The 15,805-nt window shown below is 47.6% G+C and overlaps 6 non-coding genes and 1 pseudogene across 6 annotated transcripts; all 7 read right to left on the reverse strand.

Annotated features, from left to right (window-relative positions):
* Positions 1 to 2,975: 2,975 nt before the first annotated feature.
* On the reverse strand, positions 2,976 to 3,193 carry LOC130325899 (U2 spliceosomal RNA; annotated as a pseudogene).
* A 2,093-nt stretch (positions 3,194 to 5,286) lies between these two features.
* On the reverse strand, positions 5,287 to 5,477 carry LOC130325890 (U2 spliceosomal RNA). Its single transcript, XR_008870619.1, has one exon. It is a non-coding gene; the product is annotated as a U2 spliceosomal RNA (small nuclear RNA).
* Positions 5,478 to 7,569: 2,092 nt separating this feature from the next.
* On the reverse strand, positions 7,570 to 7,767 carry LOC130325897 (U2 spliceosomal RNA). The gene has a single exon (XR_008870625.1). It is a non-coding gene; the product is annotated as a U2 spliceosomal RNA (small nuclear RNA).
* A 694-nt stretch (positions 7,768 to 8,461) lies between these two features.
* LOC130325898 (U2 spliceosomal RNA) lies at positions 8,462 to 8,649 on the reverse strand. The gene has a single exon (XR_008870626.1). It is a non-coding gene; the product is annotated as a U2 spliceosomal RNA (small nuclear RNA).
* A 2,076-nt stretch (positions 8,650 to 10,725) lies between these two features.
* LOC130325900 (U2 spliceosomal RNA) lies at positions 10,726 to 10,916 on the reverse strand. The gene has a single exon (XR_008870627.1). It is a non-coding gene; the product is annotated as a U2 spliceosomal RNA (small nuclear RNA).
* Positions 10,917 to 13,000: 2,084 nt separating this feature from the next.
* On the reverse strand, positions 13,001 to 13,191 carry LOC130325901 (U2 spliceosomal RNA). Its single transcript, XR_008870628.1, has one exon. It is a non-coding gene; the product is annotated as a U2 spliceosomal RNA (small nuclear RNA).
* A 2,095-nt stretch (positions 13,192 to 15,286) lies between these two features.
* On the reverse strand, positions 15,287 to 15,477 carry LOC130325903 (U2 spliceosomal RNA). The gene has a single exon (XR_008870629.1). It is a non-coding gene; the product is annotated as a U2 spliceosomal RNA (small nuclear RNA).
* Positions 15,478 to 15,805: the final 328 nt, after the last annotated feature.

Below are 15,805 nucleotides of genomic sequence, written 5' to 3' on the forward strand. Positions count from 1 at the left end.
GAAACGGGAACATTTCTCGCCCTCCTCCAGGTGCTGCACATGTGAGTTAAAAATGATTTGTTTCCCTTTCTTTTCTATGGCATGTTTTATTTCAGTTTTAAGGTTTAAAATATCATTTTCTACATCCATACCAGCTTCTTTCAATTTAAAAAGTACATTTAAACGCATGTTAAGAACATAAAACCACTGTTTTTCCATTTTTGCCTTCTTCTTACCTGCTTTGATAAAAAAAAATCTGATTTTAGATTTGGTGCCCTCCCACCAGTGCAGCATAGGCTCGTGGGGTTTTCTTTGTGATTGCCAGCATTGGTAGGTCCGCACAAACTCCTCTTTTATCTCAGGGTCCTCTAGGAGTGTGGTGTTTAATCTCCAGAGGCCCCTTTTTGCTTTTTGCTCCCCCTCTAGCTCCAGGCCCACCAAGAGGAGCTTATGATCAGAGAAGATATTCTGCTCGAGCGTGCATTTCAGGGGTTTAAAAGCTCTAGAGGAAAAAATAAAATCGATTCTGGAGCTCACTCTTCCATTGGACCATGTGGCGCCTGGGTCCTCCGGCAAGAGATCCTTCCAGCAATCTTTCAAATTAAAATCATCAATAAAATTTTTAAGCAGGTAAGAAGTGCGGTCTTTACGATTAATATCCCCACCCTGCCGGTGTTCCCCATCACGTATGCAGTTAAAATCACCTCCCACCAGCAGGGGGGAAGACCCAACACAAAACAGTGGTAAAATTTCAAATAGTTCTGCCCGCTCCTGTTTATCAGGAGGGGCATACACATTTAAAACACGAATTAAAAGTCCATTAAAATATAGATGAATTAAAAGAGCTCTGCCAGGCACAATCTCAGTTACTGTATGAATAGAAAAGGACTGGCCTCGGCAGAGCAGCCCAACACCCACAGAACGACAGTCATTTGCACCGGACCATATGGATGGGCCCAGCTTCCAGTCTTCTTTTAAGTCTTTATAGTCCATTTTACTAGGGATTCCACATTCTTGTAGCAGGCAAAGGTCAAAGTCACATGTCTCTAGATAAGAAAATAAAGCAGCCCTGCGATCAGGGCTCTTTAAGGACCTCACATTGAGTGAGGCAATTTTTACAGGGATAGGCATAGTTTATGGAGAGTCCGTGCTTGGAGAATCAAAGTCAATAATAAGCTGCGTACCGTCATCCCCCGCCTGCGGGGTCATCAGCTCCTTGATGTTCTGAGGGTCGGAGCTTGAGATCGATGATGCCCCGACCCTGAGCTCGCTCTCGTCCGAACTACGGCACGCCGCTTTCCTTTGAATGTCTTCCTCTTCTTCTTCTCTTTGTCTTTTAAATGTCACACTGCTGTCCATATCCTCTGTGTTGCTCTCACTCGATGTAATCTCTGGCCCCCGGCTGATGGATCTGCGTCTTCTTTCATCATTTGACGACTGGAACTGCTGCACAGGGGCCTGTGAGGCCTCTTTTCCGGAACCTTTGCCGCTTCCTTGGGAAGTTTTCATCGCTTGTTCCCCAGCAAGCGTTGCTGAGGACTGTTGCTCCAACTTCCCCATCGATCGACGATGGCCAGTTTTACCCACCGGGTCCACTGCTGGCGGGGCAGCAAACCCTGGTTTGGCGCCACTTGTCTTCTTGGCCCTGTCCTGTATAGGCGGAGTAACAGGACCGGGCTCAGACCTGGCCACCTGGCTCCCCTTCCGGCGGGCTTTCACCGGGGCCTCTTCGTCCGGAGCAGGGCGACCCTGGGCCAAGCCAGTACCTGGCTTATGCTGCAATTTTGGGTCCACTTTTGCCCCCACCGAGGCCCGTCGGCTGCCACCCGCCACAGGTGAGCCCCCTTCAGAAGTTTCGGCGGGCTCTTGAGCCAGGTAGGAAGTCGATCGACGTCTTTCAATTTCCCGGGCAGTAAACTCGATCACCCGCCCGGGCTTCGTGGAATCCCCATGGCCTCCCCCTAGCACTACCACCGGTGGGCCCCCCGATGGAGCACCAGAGGTCTTGGGCCTGGACCCATCAGTACCTGCCATCTGGGGTTTGGGCATCTTAAAAAAGGACGTCTTTTGTCCTGTCCCCTCTTTGGGTGGGCCCAGCCTTGACCCACCCATCGTAGTTTTTGCTTTATGGGGACAGGAATTAAAATCGTGATTTTCCTCTCCGCAGAGGTTGCACCTTATCGTATGGCTACATCTTGAGGCTATGTGACCTTCTTGGCCACACCTATTGCAGCGAATCACACGCTCCGCGCCGCAGGTCTCCTGGGTGTGGCCAAACCTCAAGCAATTTCGGCAATACATAGGCATTTGAGGATAGAACAGGAAGCCCCGAACTCTCCCGATGGCAAAATTTGGGGGCGGATGGCAAAGACCCCCAATACCACCGGGATCCTTACGGAGCTTGACCCAGAACTTCCTCTTGCCGTTCCAGAACCGCACGGAGTTCAAGATTTTGTTTGCGAATCGCACCTCTTCGCAGTATCGCCGAAGAAAAGTGGCTATATCCTCCGTGGTCACATGAGGGCTGTGCATAGCCACCACCAACGGTATATGTTCCTCACCATAGAGGAACTGGAACGAAAGACCGTCGAGTCGATCGTCCCTCTGGTCCGCACCAGACAAGGTTGCATAGATGTTATCGCAACACGCCGTGGCCGTGAAGGTGACGGTATACAGGCCACGGCTTTCCTGGTCATTTAGACACAGGATGTCCTCCCTATTGAGGCGGAAGTAGTCAAGAAGAATCACCTCCGCAATGAAGCGGAGGTTCTTCAACTGACGATGGCTCTCCGACACCTCTATGCGGATGGTATTTCGCATCGACATTTCCCCAGAGGGGAAAGCCCAGGAGAACGGCATCTTCCACACCCAGGGACTAAGCCCCTTCCCCAATAGCAGCAGGGGCTCGGAATCCCGCTATAAAAGCGGAACCCTTACCCAAGGCAGAGGTCGGGGGTACCCTAGGTGCTTCCGAAGCTACAGGTAACGCTCAACGTACCGAAAATGCCTTCTGAGACACAAGGTCCCAGAGACAGGGGGATCGCAACCCGTTGTCCGTGGACTAAGCCCGCTCCCCAATAGCAGCAAGGGGGTGAAGTCCCTCCGTAAGGAGAGACAATCCCCCAAGGCCGAGAAGCGGGGTACCACAGACACCTTCCGACCAGACCAAATGCAGATACTACACTTGATCTTAGCCAAAAGGCCGAGAAGCGATAACCGTGAAAGGGGCGGGCCCAACAAGGTCCCCTTCATGGGCACTATCACTGCTTGCTGTCAGGGAGGCTGCCAGACAATTTTCCATGCACACTCTGGGCTGGGGGGCAGTCAACCACCAGTACACACAGCAGAACCTAAACCCATACCATTATTGCTAAGCAGCAAGACAGGGGCCCATTGCACTCCCACGGGGCCTTTTTAAATGCAATCCATAACCCGGATTTGCCAGGAACCCTTCTTACTCCTCCTACTTGCATGTGACACTGGGCTTAGGATCTGCATAGGAAACACACACACAAGCACACACCTACCTTTGTTGCCTGCAGATGCCTCCTTGGCTGTCCCCAAACGGTATCAAACCAACACCCACGGGAAGCTGTAAGCATAGAGGACATGCCTGCACCCCATTGGACTTACCTGTGTGGGTTAAATCCGGGTTATTTGACAACCTATGGCGGTGATGGTTCTGCTCAGGCAGAGCAGTGCTGATGCTCCTCATAAAGCTGTCGCTGCTGTGAAGGTTCTAGGTGACATCACAAATCCCTATGGTTACATACACAACAAAGCTGGGTTGTTGTTGTTTACACTCTGCAAGGCCTGTGGAAGTGAGTGACATCATAGCACTGTAGTTCTGAGGGTTCAAGATGGATGCAACAATCTCCTGTTGCTTCTATGAAGGCCGTAATAGACGACATCACCAAACAGCTCCATAGTCACATACACAGCAAAGGAGAGATGTTGTTTACACCTAGTGATGTCAGTGGTATTGAGTGACATCACAGCACAGTGCTAAGGCTCCTGGGCCTGGACACAGCAGCGGCTGCAATATCTCAACGGAGAATACGTTTATATCTATGTGTGTGTGTGCGCATATATATATATATATATATATATATATATATATATATATATATTTCTCCGCCGAAATCACTTTTAAACCCATTTCCACCTTTTTTTCCCTTCTCTTCCTCTTACTTTTTTTTCACGTTTTTTTAAGTTTTTCTCCTTTTCGCCTCTTTTCTGGGCGTATTATTCTTCTTTTTCTTCTTTTTTTTCGTCTAATGCATACCCCATCAGTGCAGCAATGCTTATTCAATACCGCCAGCAGATGGAGACACTGGGGGATAATTTTCTAAGGATTTATACTGATTTTTCCTGTCTGAATTTGTCGCACAGAAAGTTGCAGGCCAAATATGTGTGACATTTCTGCGACTTTAGCTTCTAGAGCATTTTTACAACATTATACATAGGTGCTGAATACATAAAAAGCGACTGTTCAGCGACAGACAAGTCGCATCGGCTGAAAGTAGGCCAGAATGTCAGTCCATGTTGGAGCAGGTTTAGATACAGTCTAAAGCATAGATCTCAAAGTCTGTGCACAGAATTTAGCAAGGGCCTCGCACCTTCTGATGCATCAGGTAGGTGCACAATAGCATAGCCTAACCCTCTGTACTTTGGTCTATATTGATGCGGGACATAGACAGCCAGCTGATGACCAATCCATTAGTGCAATGGATGGCTGGAAGCATTTGTCTTTGCCTTTGCAATACCACAGAAGCAATGCATGGTCAATGTACAGCAATGACACACCTGTGTGAACAGCCAGGAGACCCCCCCCCCCCCCCCCCATGTTATGTTACATAGTTACATAGTTAGTACGGTCGAAAAAAGACATATGTCCATCAAGTTCAACCAGGGAATTAAGGGGTAGGGGTGTGGCGCGATATTGGGGAAGGGATGAGATTTTATATTTCTTCATAAGCATTAATCTTATTTTGTCAATTAGGAACATTCAGCACCCACCCGCTATCAAGGCAGCTGCCTATCATGTCATGCCCTACCTGCACAGGTGTGCTGGCTACTCAAATGATCCAATTAAGGAGGCCATTTAGTCAGCAGCAGCAGAAGTCCTGTGCCTGGACGCTCCAACAGGGGCCAGACACAAGCAGAAGCAGAAGCAGCAGAAGCAGCAGCAGCACCACCTTTTGTTTTTTGGCTGCAGCAGCAGCAAGGCCCACAGGGCTGGCTAGCTGGCTAGCCAGCAAGCAGGTAGCAATGAAAGTAGGAATCTTTCTTTTTAACCCTGTAAGGGGGTGGTGCACTGTACCCGAAGATACTGCCATATCGGGTCAATGCATAGGGCGACGGAAGCAAGCTTCGAAATCGGCCCCCGTTCTCAAAAATCCATTTAATATATGGTCCCCAGATAGGGGACGTATCAGATATTAAACTGATAAGAACAGATACTACACTTGATCTTAGCCAAAAGGCCGAGAAGCGATAACCGTGAAAGGGGTGGGCCCAACAAGGTCCCCTTCATGGGCACTATCACTGCTTGCTGTCAGGGAGGCTGCCAGACAATTTTCCATGCACACTCTGGGCTGGGGGGCAGTCAACCACCAGTACACACAGCAGAACCTAAACCCATACCATTATTGCTAAGCAGCAAGACAGGGGCCCATTGCACTCCCACGGGGCCTTTTTAAATGCAATCCATAACCCGGATTTGCCAGGAACCCTTCTTACTCCTCCTACTTGCATGTGACACTGGGCTTAGGATCTGCATAGGAAACACACACACAAGCACACACCTACCTTTGTTGCCTGCAGATGCCTCCTTGGCTGTCCCCAAACGGTATCAAACCAACACCCACGGGAAGCTGTAAGCATAGAGGACATGCCTGCACCCCATTGGACTTACCTGTGTGGGTTAAATCCGGGTTATTTGACAACCTATGGCGGTGATGGTTCTGCTCAGGCAGAGCAGTGCTGATGCTCCTCATAAAGCTGTCGCTGCTGTGAAGGTTCTAGGTGACATCACAAATCCCTATGGTTACATACACAACAAAGCTGGGTTGTTGTTGTTTACACTCTGCAAGGCCTGTGGAAGTGAGTGACATCATAGCACTGTAGTTCTGAGGGTTCAAGATGGATGCAACAATCTCCTGTTGCTTCTATGAAGGCCGTAATAGACGACATCACCAAACAGCTCCATAGTCACATACACAGCAAAGGAGAGATGTTGTTTACACCTAGTGATGTCAGTGGTATTGAGTGACATCACAGCACAGTGCTAAGGCTCCTGGGCCTGGACACAGCAGCGGCTGCAATATCTCAACGGAGAATACGTTTATATCTATGTGTGTGTGTGCGCATATATATATATATATATATATATATATATATATATATATATATATTCTCCGCCGAAATCACTTTTAAACCCATTTCCACCTTTTTTTCCCTTCTCTTCCTCTTACTTTTTTTTCACGTTTTTTTACGTTTTTCTCCTTTTCGCCTCTTTTCTGGGCGTATTATTCTTCTTTTTCTTCTTTTTTTTCGTCTAATGCATACCCCATCAGTGCAGCAATGCTTATTCAATACCGCCAGCAGATGGAGACACTGGGGGATAATTTTCTAAGGATTTATACTGATTTTTCCTGTCTGAATTTGTCGCACAGAAAGTTGCAGGCCAAATATGTGTGACATTTCTGCGACTTTAGCTTCTAGAGCATTTTTACAACATTATACATAGGTGCTGAATACATAAAAAGCGACTGTTCAGCGACAGACAAGTCGCATCGGCTGAAAGTAGGCCAGAATGTCAGTCCATGTTGGAGCAGGTTTAGATACAGTCTAAAGCATAGATCTCAAAGTCTGTGCACAGAATTTAGCAAGGGCCTCGCACCTTCTGATGCATCAGGTAGGTGCACAATAGCATAGCCTAACCCTCTGTACTTTGGTCTATATTGATGCGGGACATAGACAGCCAGCTGATGACCAATCCATTAGTGCAATGGATGGCTGGAAGCATTTGTCTTTGCCTTTGCAATACCACAGAAGCAATGCATGGTCAATGTACAGCAATGACACACCTGTGTGAACAGCCAGGAGACCCCCCCCCCCCCCCCATGTTATGTTACATAGTTACATAGTTAGTACGGTCGAAAAAAGACATATGTCCATCAAGTTCAACCAGGGAATTAAGGGGTAGGGGTGTGGCGCGATATTGGGGAAGGGATGAGATTTTATATTTCTTCATAAGCATTAATCTTATTTTGTCAATTAGGAACATTCAGCACCCACCCGCTATCAAGGCAGCTGCCTATCATGTCATGCCCTACCTGCACAGGTGTGCTGGCTACTCAAATGATCCAATTAAGGAGGCCATTTAGTCAGCAGCAGCAGAAGTCCTGTGCCTGGACGCTCCAACAGGGGCCAGACACAAGCAGAAGCAGAAGCAGCAGAAGCAGCAGCAGCACCACCTTTTGTTTTTTGGCTGCAGCAGCAGCAAGGCCCACAGGGCTGGCTAGCTGGCTAGCCAGCAAGCAGGTAGCAATGAAAGTAGGAATCTTTCTTTTTAACCCTGTAAGGGGGTGGTGCACTGTACCCGAAGATACTGCCATATCGGGTCAATGCATAGGGCGACGGAAGCAAGCTTCGAAATCGGCCCCCGTTCTCAAAAATCCATTTAATATATGGTCCCCAGATAGGGGACGTATCAGATATTAAACTGATAAGAACAGATTTTTTTTTTTTTTTTTTTTTTTTTTTTTTTTATCTAAAGCCGAGGAACGTGCTTTCGATTCACCCAAAGTGCAAGAAAAAGTGCAAACGTGTTACACTAAAAAAAACGTGCACAAAGGATGCGGTCTATCGCAAGCCCTTCTCCGATAGGAGAGAGGCCCCCCAACAAACCTTACCCTTCGCCTCCGGACCAAAAGGTACCTGCGAGGTTCCAGGTTCGATGTCCCTTTTCGCCGAAGCTACTAGGGGACCACAAATGCTCCCGGCATCCCCCTTGGCGTTAGCCAAGGTATCTGCCCGCAGAGCCGATTACGGTAGGTACCCTGCCAAAGCAGGAGTACCCGGGGTGTTTGCAGGGAGGTGCGGAACCTAATGGCCACACACACCTCCCCTAGACCGCCAGGAGGGACACCCAGAAGGGCTACCGCATCCTGACCAATCCTGTGAACACACAACACGCAAAAAGTGACACAGTGAGACAAAAAAGAAATAAATAAGTGAATGTGTGCAGATATACTGCCCGGACATCCGGCCGGATCTATAAAAATTTCTCTGATCCTAGCCAGAAGGCCGGGAATCAAGAGGTGAGTGCCACAAGGTGAAGAGATTATGGTGCCCGTGCTTCAACTCAGTGAGCCTATCCTCCCAGTGAGTTTCGGCACCTCGGGGTCACCACTCCCCGAGGCACAAAAGTACCTCGGCTCTAGACCCTCTCAGCCTCATGGCGAGACCCGGAGGGAACAGGTCACATCGGGGCAGCCGTCGAGCTGATTCCTCAGAACCAGCCCCGGAAAGCCCTGGTACACCTGCATCCTCCATGCAGCACCCATCCCCACCAGCCCCATACCGGCGTTACTGTCCACCGGCATGAAAAACTGATAAGAACAGATACTACACTTGATCTTAGCCAAAAGGCCGAGAAGCGATAACCGTGAAAGGGGCGGGCCCAACAAGGTCCCCTTCATGGGCACTATCACTGCTTGCTGTCAGGGAGGCTGCCAGACAATTTTCCATGCACACTCTGGGCTGGGGGGCAGTCAACCACCAGTACACACAGCAGAACCTAAACCCATACCATTATTGCTAAGCAGCAAGACAGGGGCCCATTGCACTCCCACGGGGCCTTTTTAAATGCAATCCATAACCCGGATTTGCCAGGAACCCTTCTTACTCCTCCTACTTGCATGTGACACTGGGCTTAGGATCTGCATAGGAAACACACACACAAGCACACACCTACCTTTGTTGCCTGCAGATGCCTCCTTGGCTGTCCCCAAACGGTATCAAACCAACACCCACGGGAAGCTGTAAGCATAGAGGACATGCCTGCACCCCATTGGACTTACCTGTGTGGGTTAAATCCGGGTTATTTGACAACCTATGGCGGTGATGGTTCTGCTCAGGCAGAGCAGTGCTGATGCTCCTCATAAAGCTGTCGCTGCTGTGAAGGTTCTAGGTGACATCACAAATCCCTATGGTTACATACACAACAAAGCTGGGTTGTTGTTGTTTACACTCTGCAAGGCCTGTGGAAGTGAGTGACATCATAGCACTGTAGTTCTGAGGGTTCAAGATGGATGCAACAATCTCCTGTTGCTTCTATGAAGGCCGTAATAGACGACATCACCAAACAGCTCCATAGTCACATACACAGCAAAGGAGAGATGTTGTTTACACCTAGTGATGTCAGTGGTATTGAGTGACATCACAGCACAGTGCTAAGGCTCCTGGGCCTGGACACAGCAGCGGCTGCAATATCTCAACGGAGAATACGTTTATATCTATGTGTGTGTGTGCGCATATATATATATATATATATATATATATATATATATATATTTCTCCGCCGAAATCACTTTTAAACCCATTTCCACCTTTTTTTCCCTTCTCTTCCTCTTACTTTTTTTTCACGTTTTTTTACGTTTTTCTCCTTTTCGCCTCTTTTCTGGGCGTATTATTCTTCTTTTTCTTCTTTTTTTTCGTCTAATGCATACCCCATCAGTGCAGCAATGCTTATTCAATACCGCCAGCAGATGGAGACACTGGGGGATAATTTTCTAAGGATTTATACTGATTTTTCCTGTCTGAATTTGTCGCACAGAAAGTTGCAGGCCAAATATGTGTGACATTTCTGCGACTTTAGCTTCTAGAGCATTTTTACAACATTATACATAGGTGCTGAATACATAAAAAGCGACTGTTCAGCGACAGACAAGTCGCATCGGCTGAAAGTAGGCCAGAATGTCAGTCCATGTTGGAGCAGGTTTAGATACAGTCTAAAGCATAGATCTCAAAGTCTGTGCACAGAATTTAGCAAGGGCCTCGCACCTTCTGATGCATCAGGTAGGTGCACAATAGCATAGCCTAACCCTCTGTACTTTGGTCTATATTGATGCGGGACATAGACAGCCAGCTGATGACCAATCCATTAGTGCAATGGATGGCTGGAAGCATTTGTCTTTGCCTTTGCAATACCACAGAAGCAATGCATGGTCAATGTACAGCAATGACACACCTGTGTGAACAGCCAGGAGACCCCCCCCCCCATGTTATGTTACATAGTTACATAGTTAGTACGGTCGAAAAAAGACATATGTCCATCAAGTTCAACCAGGGAATTAAGGGGTAGGGGTGTGGCGCGATATTGGGGAAGGGATGAGATTTTATATTTCTTCATAAGCATTAATCTTATTTTGTCAATTAGGAACATTCAGCACCCACCCGCTATCAAGGCAGCTGCCTATCATGTCATGCCCTACCTGCACAGGTGTGCTGGCTACTCAAATGATCCAATTAAGGAGGCCATTTAGTCAGCAGCAGCAGAAGTCCTGTGCCTGGACGCTCCAACAGGGGCCAGACACAAGCAGAAGCAGCAGAAGCAGCAGCAGCACCACCTTTTGTTTTTTGGCTGCAGCAGCAGCAAGGCCCACAGGGCTGGCTAGCTGGCTAGCCAGCAAGCAGGTAGCAATGAAAGTAGGAATCTTTCTTTTTAACCCTGTAAGGGGGTGGTGCACTGTACCCGAAGATACTGCCATATCGGGTCAATGCATAGGGCGACGGAAGCAAGCTTCGAAATCGGCCCCCGTTCTCAAAAATCCATTTAATATATGGTCCCCAGATAGGGGACGTATCAGATATTAAACTGATAAGAACAGATACTACACTTGATCTTAGCCAAAAGGCCGAGAAGCGATAACCGTGAAAGGGGCGGGCCCAACAAGGTCCCCTTCATGGGCACTATCACTGCTTGCTGTCAGGGAGGCTGCCAGACAATTTTCCATGCACACTCTGGGCTGGGGGGCAGTCAACCACCAGTACACACAGCAGAACCTAAACCCATACCATTATTGCTAAGCAGCAAGACAGGGGCCCATTGCACTCCCACTGGGCCTTTTTAAATGCAATCCATAACCCGGATTTGCCAGGAACCCTTCTTACTCCTCCTACTTGCATGTGACACTGGGCTTAGGATCTGCATAGGAAACACACACACAAGCACACACCTACCTTTGTTGCCTGCAGATGCCTCCTTGGCTGTCCCCAAACGGTATCAAACCAACACCCACGGGAAGCTGTAAGCATAGAGGACATGCCTGCACCCCATTGGACTTACCTGTGTGGGTTAAATCCGGGTTATTTGACAACCTATGGCGGTGATGGTTCTGCTCAGGCAGAGCAGTGCTGATGCTCCTCATAAAGCTGTCGCTGCTGTGAAGGTTCTAGGTGACATCACAAATCCCTATGGTTACATACACAACAAAGCTGGGTTGTTGTTGTTTACACTCTGCAAGGCCTGTGGAAGTGAGTGACATCATAGCACTGTAGTTCTGAGGGTTCAAGATGGATGCAACAATCTCCTGTTGCTTCTATGAAGGCCGTAATAGACGACATCACCAAACAGCTCCATAGTCACATACACAGCAAAGGAGAGATGTTGTTTACACCTAGTGATGTCAGTGGTATTGAGTGACATCACAGCACAGTGCTAAGGCTCCTGGGCCTGGACACAGCAGCGGCTGCAATATCTCAACGGAGAATACGTTTATATCTATGTGTGTGTGTGCGCATATATATATATATATATATATATATATATATATATATATATATTTCTCCGCCGAAATCACTTTTAAACCCATTTCCACCTTTTTTTCCCTTCTCTTCCTCTTACTTTTTTTTCACGTTTTTTTACGTTTTTCTCCTTTTCGCCTCTTTTCTGGGCGTATTATTCTTCTTTTTCTTCTTTTTTTTCGTCTAATGCATACCCCATCAGTGCAGCAATGCTTATTCAATACCGCCAGCAGATGGAGACACTGGGGGATAATTTTCTAAGGATTTATACTGATTTTTCCTGTCTGAATTTGTCGCACAGAAAGTTGCAGGCCAAATATGTGTGACATTTCTGCGACTTTAGCTTCTAGAGCATTTTTACAACATTATACATAGGTGCTGAATACATAAAAAGCGACTGTTCAGCGACAGACAAGTCGCATCGGCTGAAAGTAGGCCAGAATGTCAGTCCATGTTGGAGCAGGTTTAGATACAGTCTAAAGTATAGATCTCAAAGTCTGTGCACAGAATTTAGCAAGGGCCTCGCACCTTCTGATGCATCAGGTAGGTGCACAATAGCATAGCCTAACCCTCTGTACTTTGGTCTATATTGATGCGGGACATAGACAGCCAGCTGATGACCAATCCATTAGTGCAATGGATGGCTGGAAGCATTTGTCTTTGCCTTTGCAATACCACAGAAGCAATGCATGGTCAATGTACAGCAATGACACACCTGTGTGAACAGCCAGGAGACCCCCCCCCATGTTATGTTACATAGTTACATAGTTAGTACGGTCGAAAAAAGACATATGTCCATCAAGTTCAACCAGGGAATTAAGGGGTAGGGGTGTGGCGCGATATTGGGGAAGGGATGAGATTTTATATTTCTTCATAAGCATTAATCTTATTTTGTCAATTAGGAACATTCAGCACCCACCCGCTATCAAGGCAGCTGCCTATCATGTCATGCCCTACCTGCACAGGTGTGCTGGCTACTCAAATGATCCAATTAAGGAGGCCATTTAGTCAGCAGCAGCAGAAGTCCTGTGCCTGGACGCTCCAACAGGGGCCAGACACAAGCAGAAGCAGAAGCAGCAGAAGCAGCAGCAGCACCACCTTTTGTTTTTTGGCTGCAGCAGCAGCAAGGCCCACAGGGCTGGCTAGCTGGCTAGCCAGCAAGCAGGTAGCAATGAAAGTAGGAATCTTTCTTTTTAACCCTGTAAGGGGGTGGTGCACTGTACCCGAAGATACTGCCATATCGGGTCAATGCATAGGGCGACGGAAGCAAGCTTCGAAATCGGCCCCCGTTCTCAAAAATCCATTTAATATATGGTCCCCAGATAGGGGACGTATCAGATATTAAACTGATAAGAACAGATACTACACTTGATCTTAGCCAAAAGGCCGAGAAGCGATAACCGTGAAAGGGGCGGGCCCAACAAGGTCCCCTTCATGGGCACTATCACTGCTTGCTGTCAGGGAGGCTGCCAGACAATTTTCCATGCACACTCTGGGCTGGGGGGCAGTCAACCACCAGTACACACAGCAGAACCTAAACCCATACCATTATTGCTAAGCAGCAAGACAGGGGCCCATTGCACTCCCACGGGGCCTTTTTAAATGCAATCCATAACCCGGATTTGCCAGGAACCCTTCTTACTCCTCCTACTTGCATGTGACACTGGGCTTAGGATCTGCATAGGAAACACACACACAAGCACACACCTACCTTTGTTGCCTGCAGATGCCTCCTTGGCTGTCCCCAAACGGTATCAAACCAACACCCACGGGAAGCTGTAAGCATAGAGGATATGCCTGCACCCCATTGGACTTACCTGTGTGGGTTAAATCCGGGTTATTTGACAACCTATGGCGGTGATGGTTCTGCTCAGGCAGAGCAGTGCTGATGCTCCTCATAAAGCTGTCGCTGCTGTGAAGGTTCTAGGTGACATCACAAATCCCTATGGTTACATACACAACAAAGCTGGGTTGTTGTTGTTTACACTCTGCAAGGCCTGTGGAAGTGAGTGACATCATAGCACTGTAGTTCTGAGGGTTCAAGATGGATGCAACAATCTCCTGTTGCTTCTATGAAGGCCGTAATAGACGACATCACCAAACAGCTCCATAGTCACATACACAGCAAAGGAGAGATGTTGTTTACACCTAGTGATGTCAGTGGTATTGAGTGACATCACAGCACAGTGCTAAGGCTCCTGGGCCTGGACACAGCAGCGGCTGCAATATCTCAACGGAGAATACGTTTATATCTATGTGTGTGTGTGCGCATATATATATATATATATATATATATATATATATATATATATATATATATATATTTCTCCGCCGAAATCACTTTTAAACCCATTTCCACCTTTTTTTCCCTTCTCTTCCTCTTACTTTTTTTTCACGTTTTTTTACGTTTTTCTCCTTTTCGCCTCTTTTCTGGGCGTATTATTCTTCTTTTTCTTCTTTTTTTTCGTCTAATGCATACCCCATCAGTGCAGCAATGCTTATTCAATACCGCCAGCAGATGGAGACACTGGGGGATAATTTTCTAAGGATTTATACTGATTTTTCCTGTCTGAATTTGTCGCACAGAAAGTTGCAGGCCAAATATGTGTGACATTTCTGCGACTTTAGCTTCTAGAGCATTTTTACAACATTATACATAGGTGCTGAATACATAAAAAGCGACTGTTCAGCGACAGACAAGTCGCATCGGCTGAAAGTAGGCCAGAATGTCAGTCCATGTTGGAGCAGGTTTAGATACAGTCTAAAGCATAGATCTCAAAGTCTGTGCACAGAATTTAGCAAGGGCCTCGCACCTTCTGATGCATCAGGTAGGTGCACAATAGCATAGCCTAACCCTCTGTACTTTGGTCTATATTGATGCGGGACATAGACAGCCAGCTGATGACCAATCCATTAGTGCAATGGATGGCTGGAAGCATTTGTCTTTGCCTTTGCAATACCACAGAAGCAATGCATGGTCAATGTACAGCAATGACACACCTGTGTGAACAGCCAGGAGACCCCCCCCCCATGTTATGTTACATAGTTACATAGTTAGTACGGTCGAAAAAAGACATATGTCCATCAAGTTCAACCAGGGAATTAAGGGGTAGGGGTGTGGCGCGATATTGGGGAAGGGATGAGATTTTATATTTCTTCATAAGCATTAATCTTATTTTGTCAATTAGGAACATTCAGCACCCACCCGCTATCAAGGCAGCTGCCTATCATGTCATGCCCTACCTGCACAGGTGTGCTGGCTACTCAAATGATCCAATTAAGGAGGCCATTTAGTCAGCAGCAGCAGAAGTCCTGTGCCTGGACGCTCCAACAGGGGCCAGACACAAGCAGAAGCAGAAGCAGCAGAAGCAGCAGCAGCACCACCTTTTGTTTTTTGGCTGCAGCAGCAGCAAGGCCCACAGGGCTGGCTAGCTGGCTAGCCAGCAAGCAGGTAGCAATGAAAGTAGGAATCTTTCTTTTTAACCCTGTAAGGGGGTGGTGCACTGTACCCGAAGATACTGCCATATCGGGTCAATGCATAGGGCGACGGAAGCAAGCTTCGAAATCGGCCCCCGTTCTCAAAAATCCATTTAATATATGGTCCCCAGATAGGGGACGTATCAGATATTAAACTGATAAGAACAGATACTACACTTGATCTTAGCCAAAAGGCCGAGAAGCGATAACCGTGAAAGGGGCGGGCCCAACAAGGTCCCCTTCATGGGCACTATCACTGCTTGCTGTCAGGGAGGCTGCCAGACAATTTTCCATGCACACTCTGGGCTGGGGGGCAGTCAACCACCAGTACACACAGCAGAACCTAAACCCATACCATTATTGCTAAGCAGCAAGACAGGGGCCCATTGCACTCCCACGGGGCCTTTTTAAATGCAATCCATAACCCGGATTTGCCAGGAACCCTTCTTACTCCTCCTACTTGCATGTGACACTGGGCTTAGGATCTGCATAGGAAACACACACACAAGCACACACCTACCTTTGTTGCCTGCAG

Source organism: Hyla sarda, unplaced genomic scaffold (assembly GCF_029499605.1).
Source record: "Hyla sarda isolate aHylSar1 unplaced genomic scaffold, aHylSar1.hap1 scaffold_2767, whole genome shotgun sequence".
NCBI lineage: Eukaryota > Metazoa > Chordata > Amphibia > Anura > Hylidae > Hyla > Hyla sarda.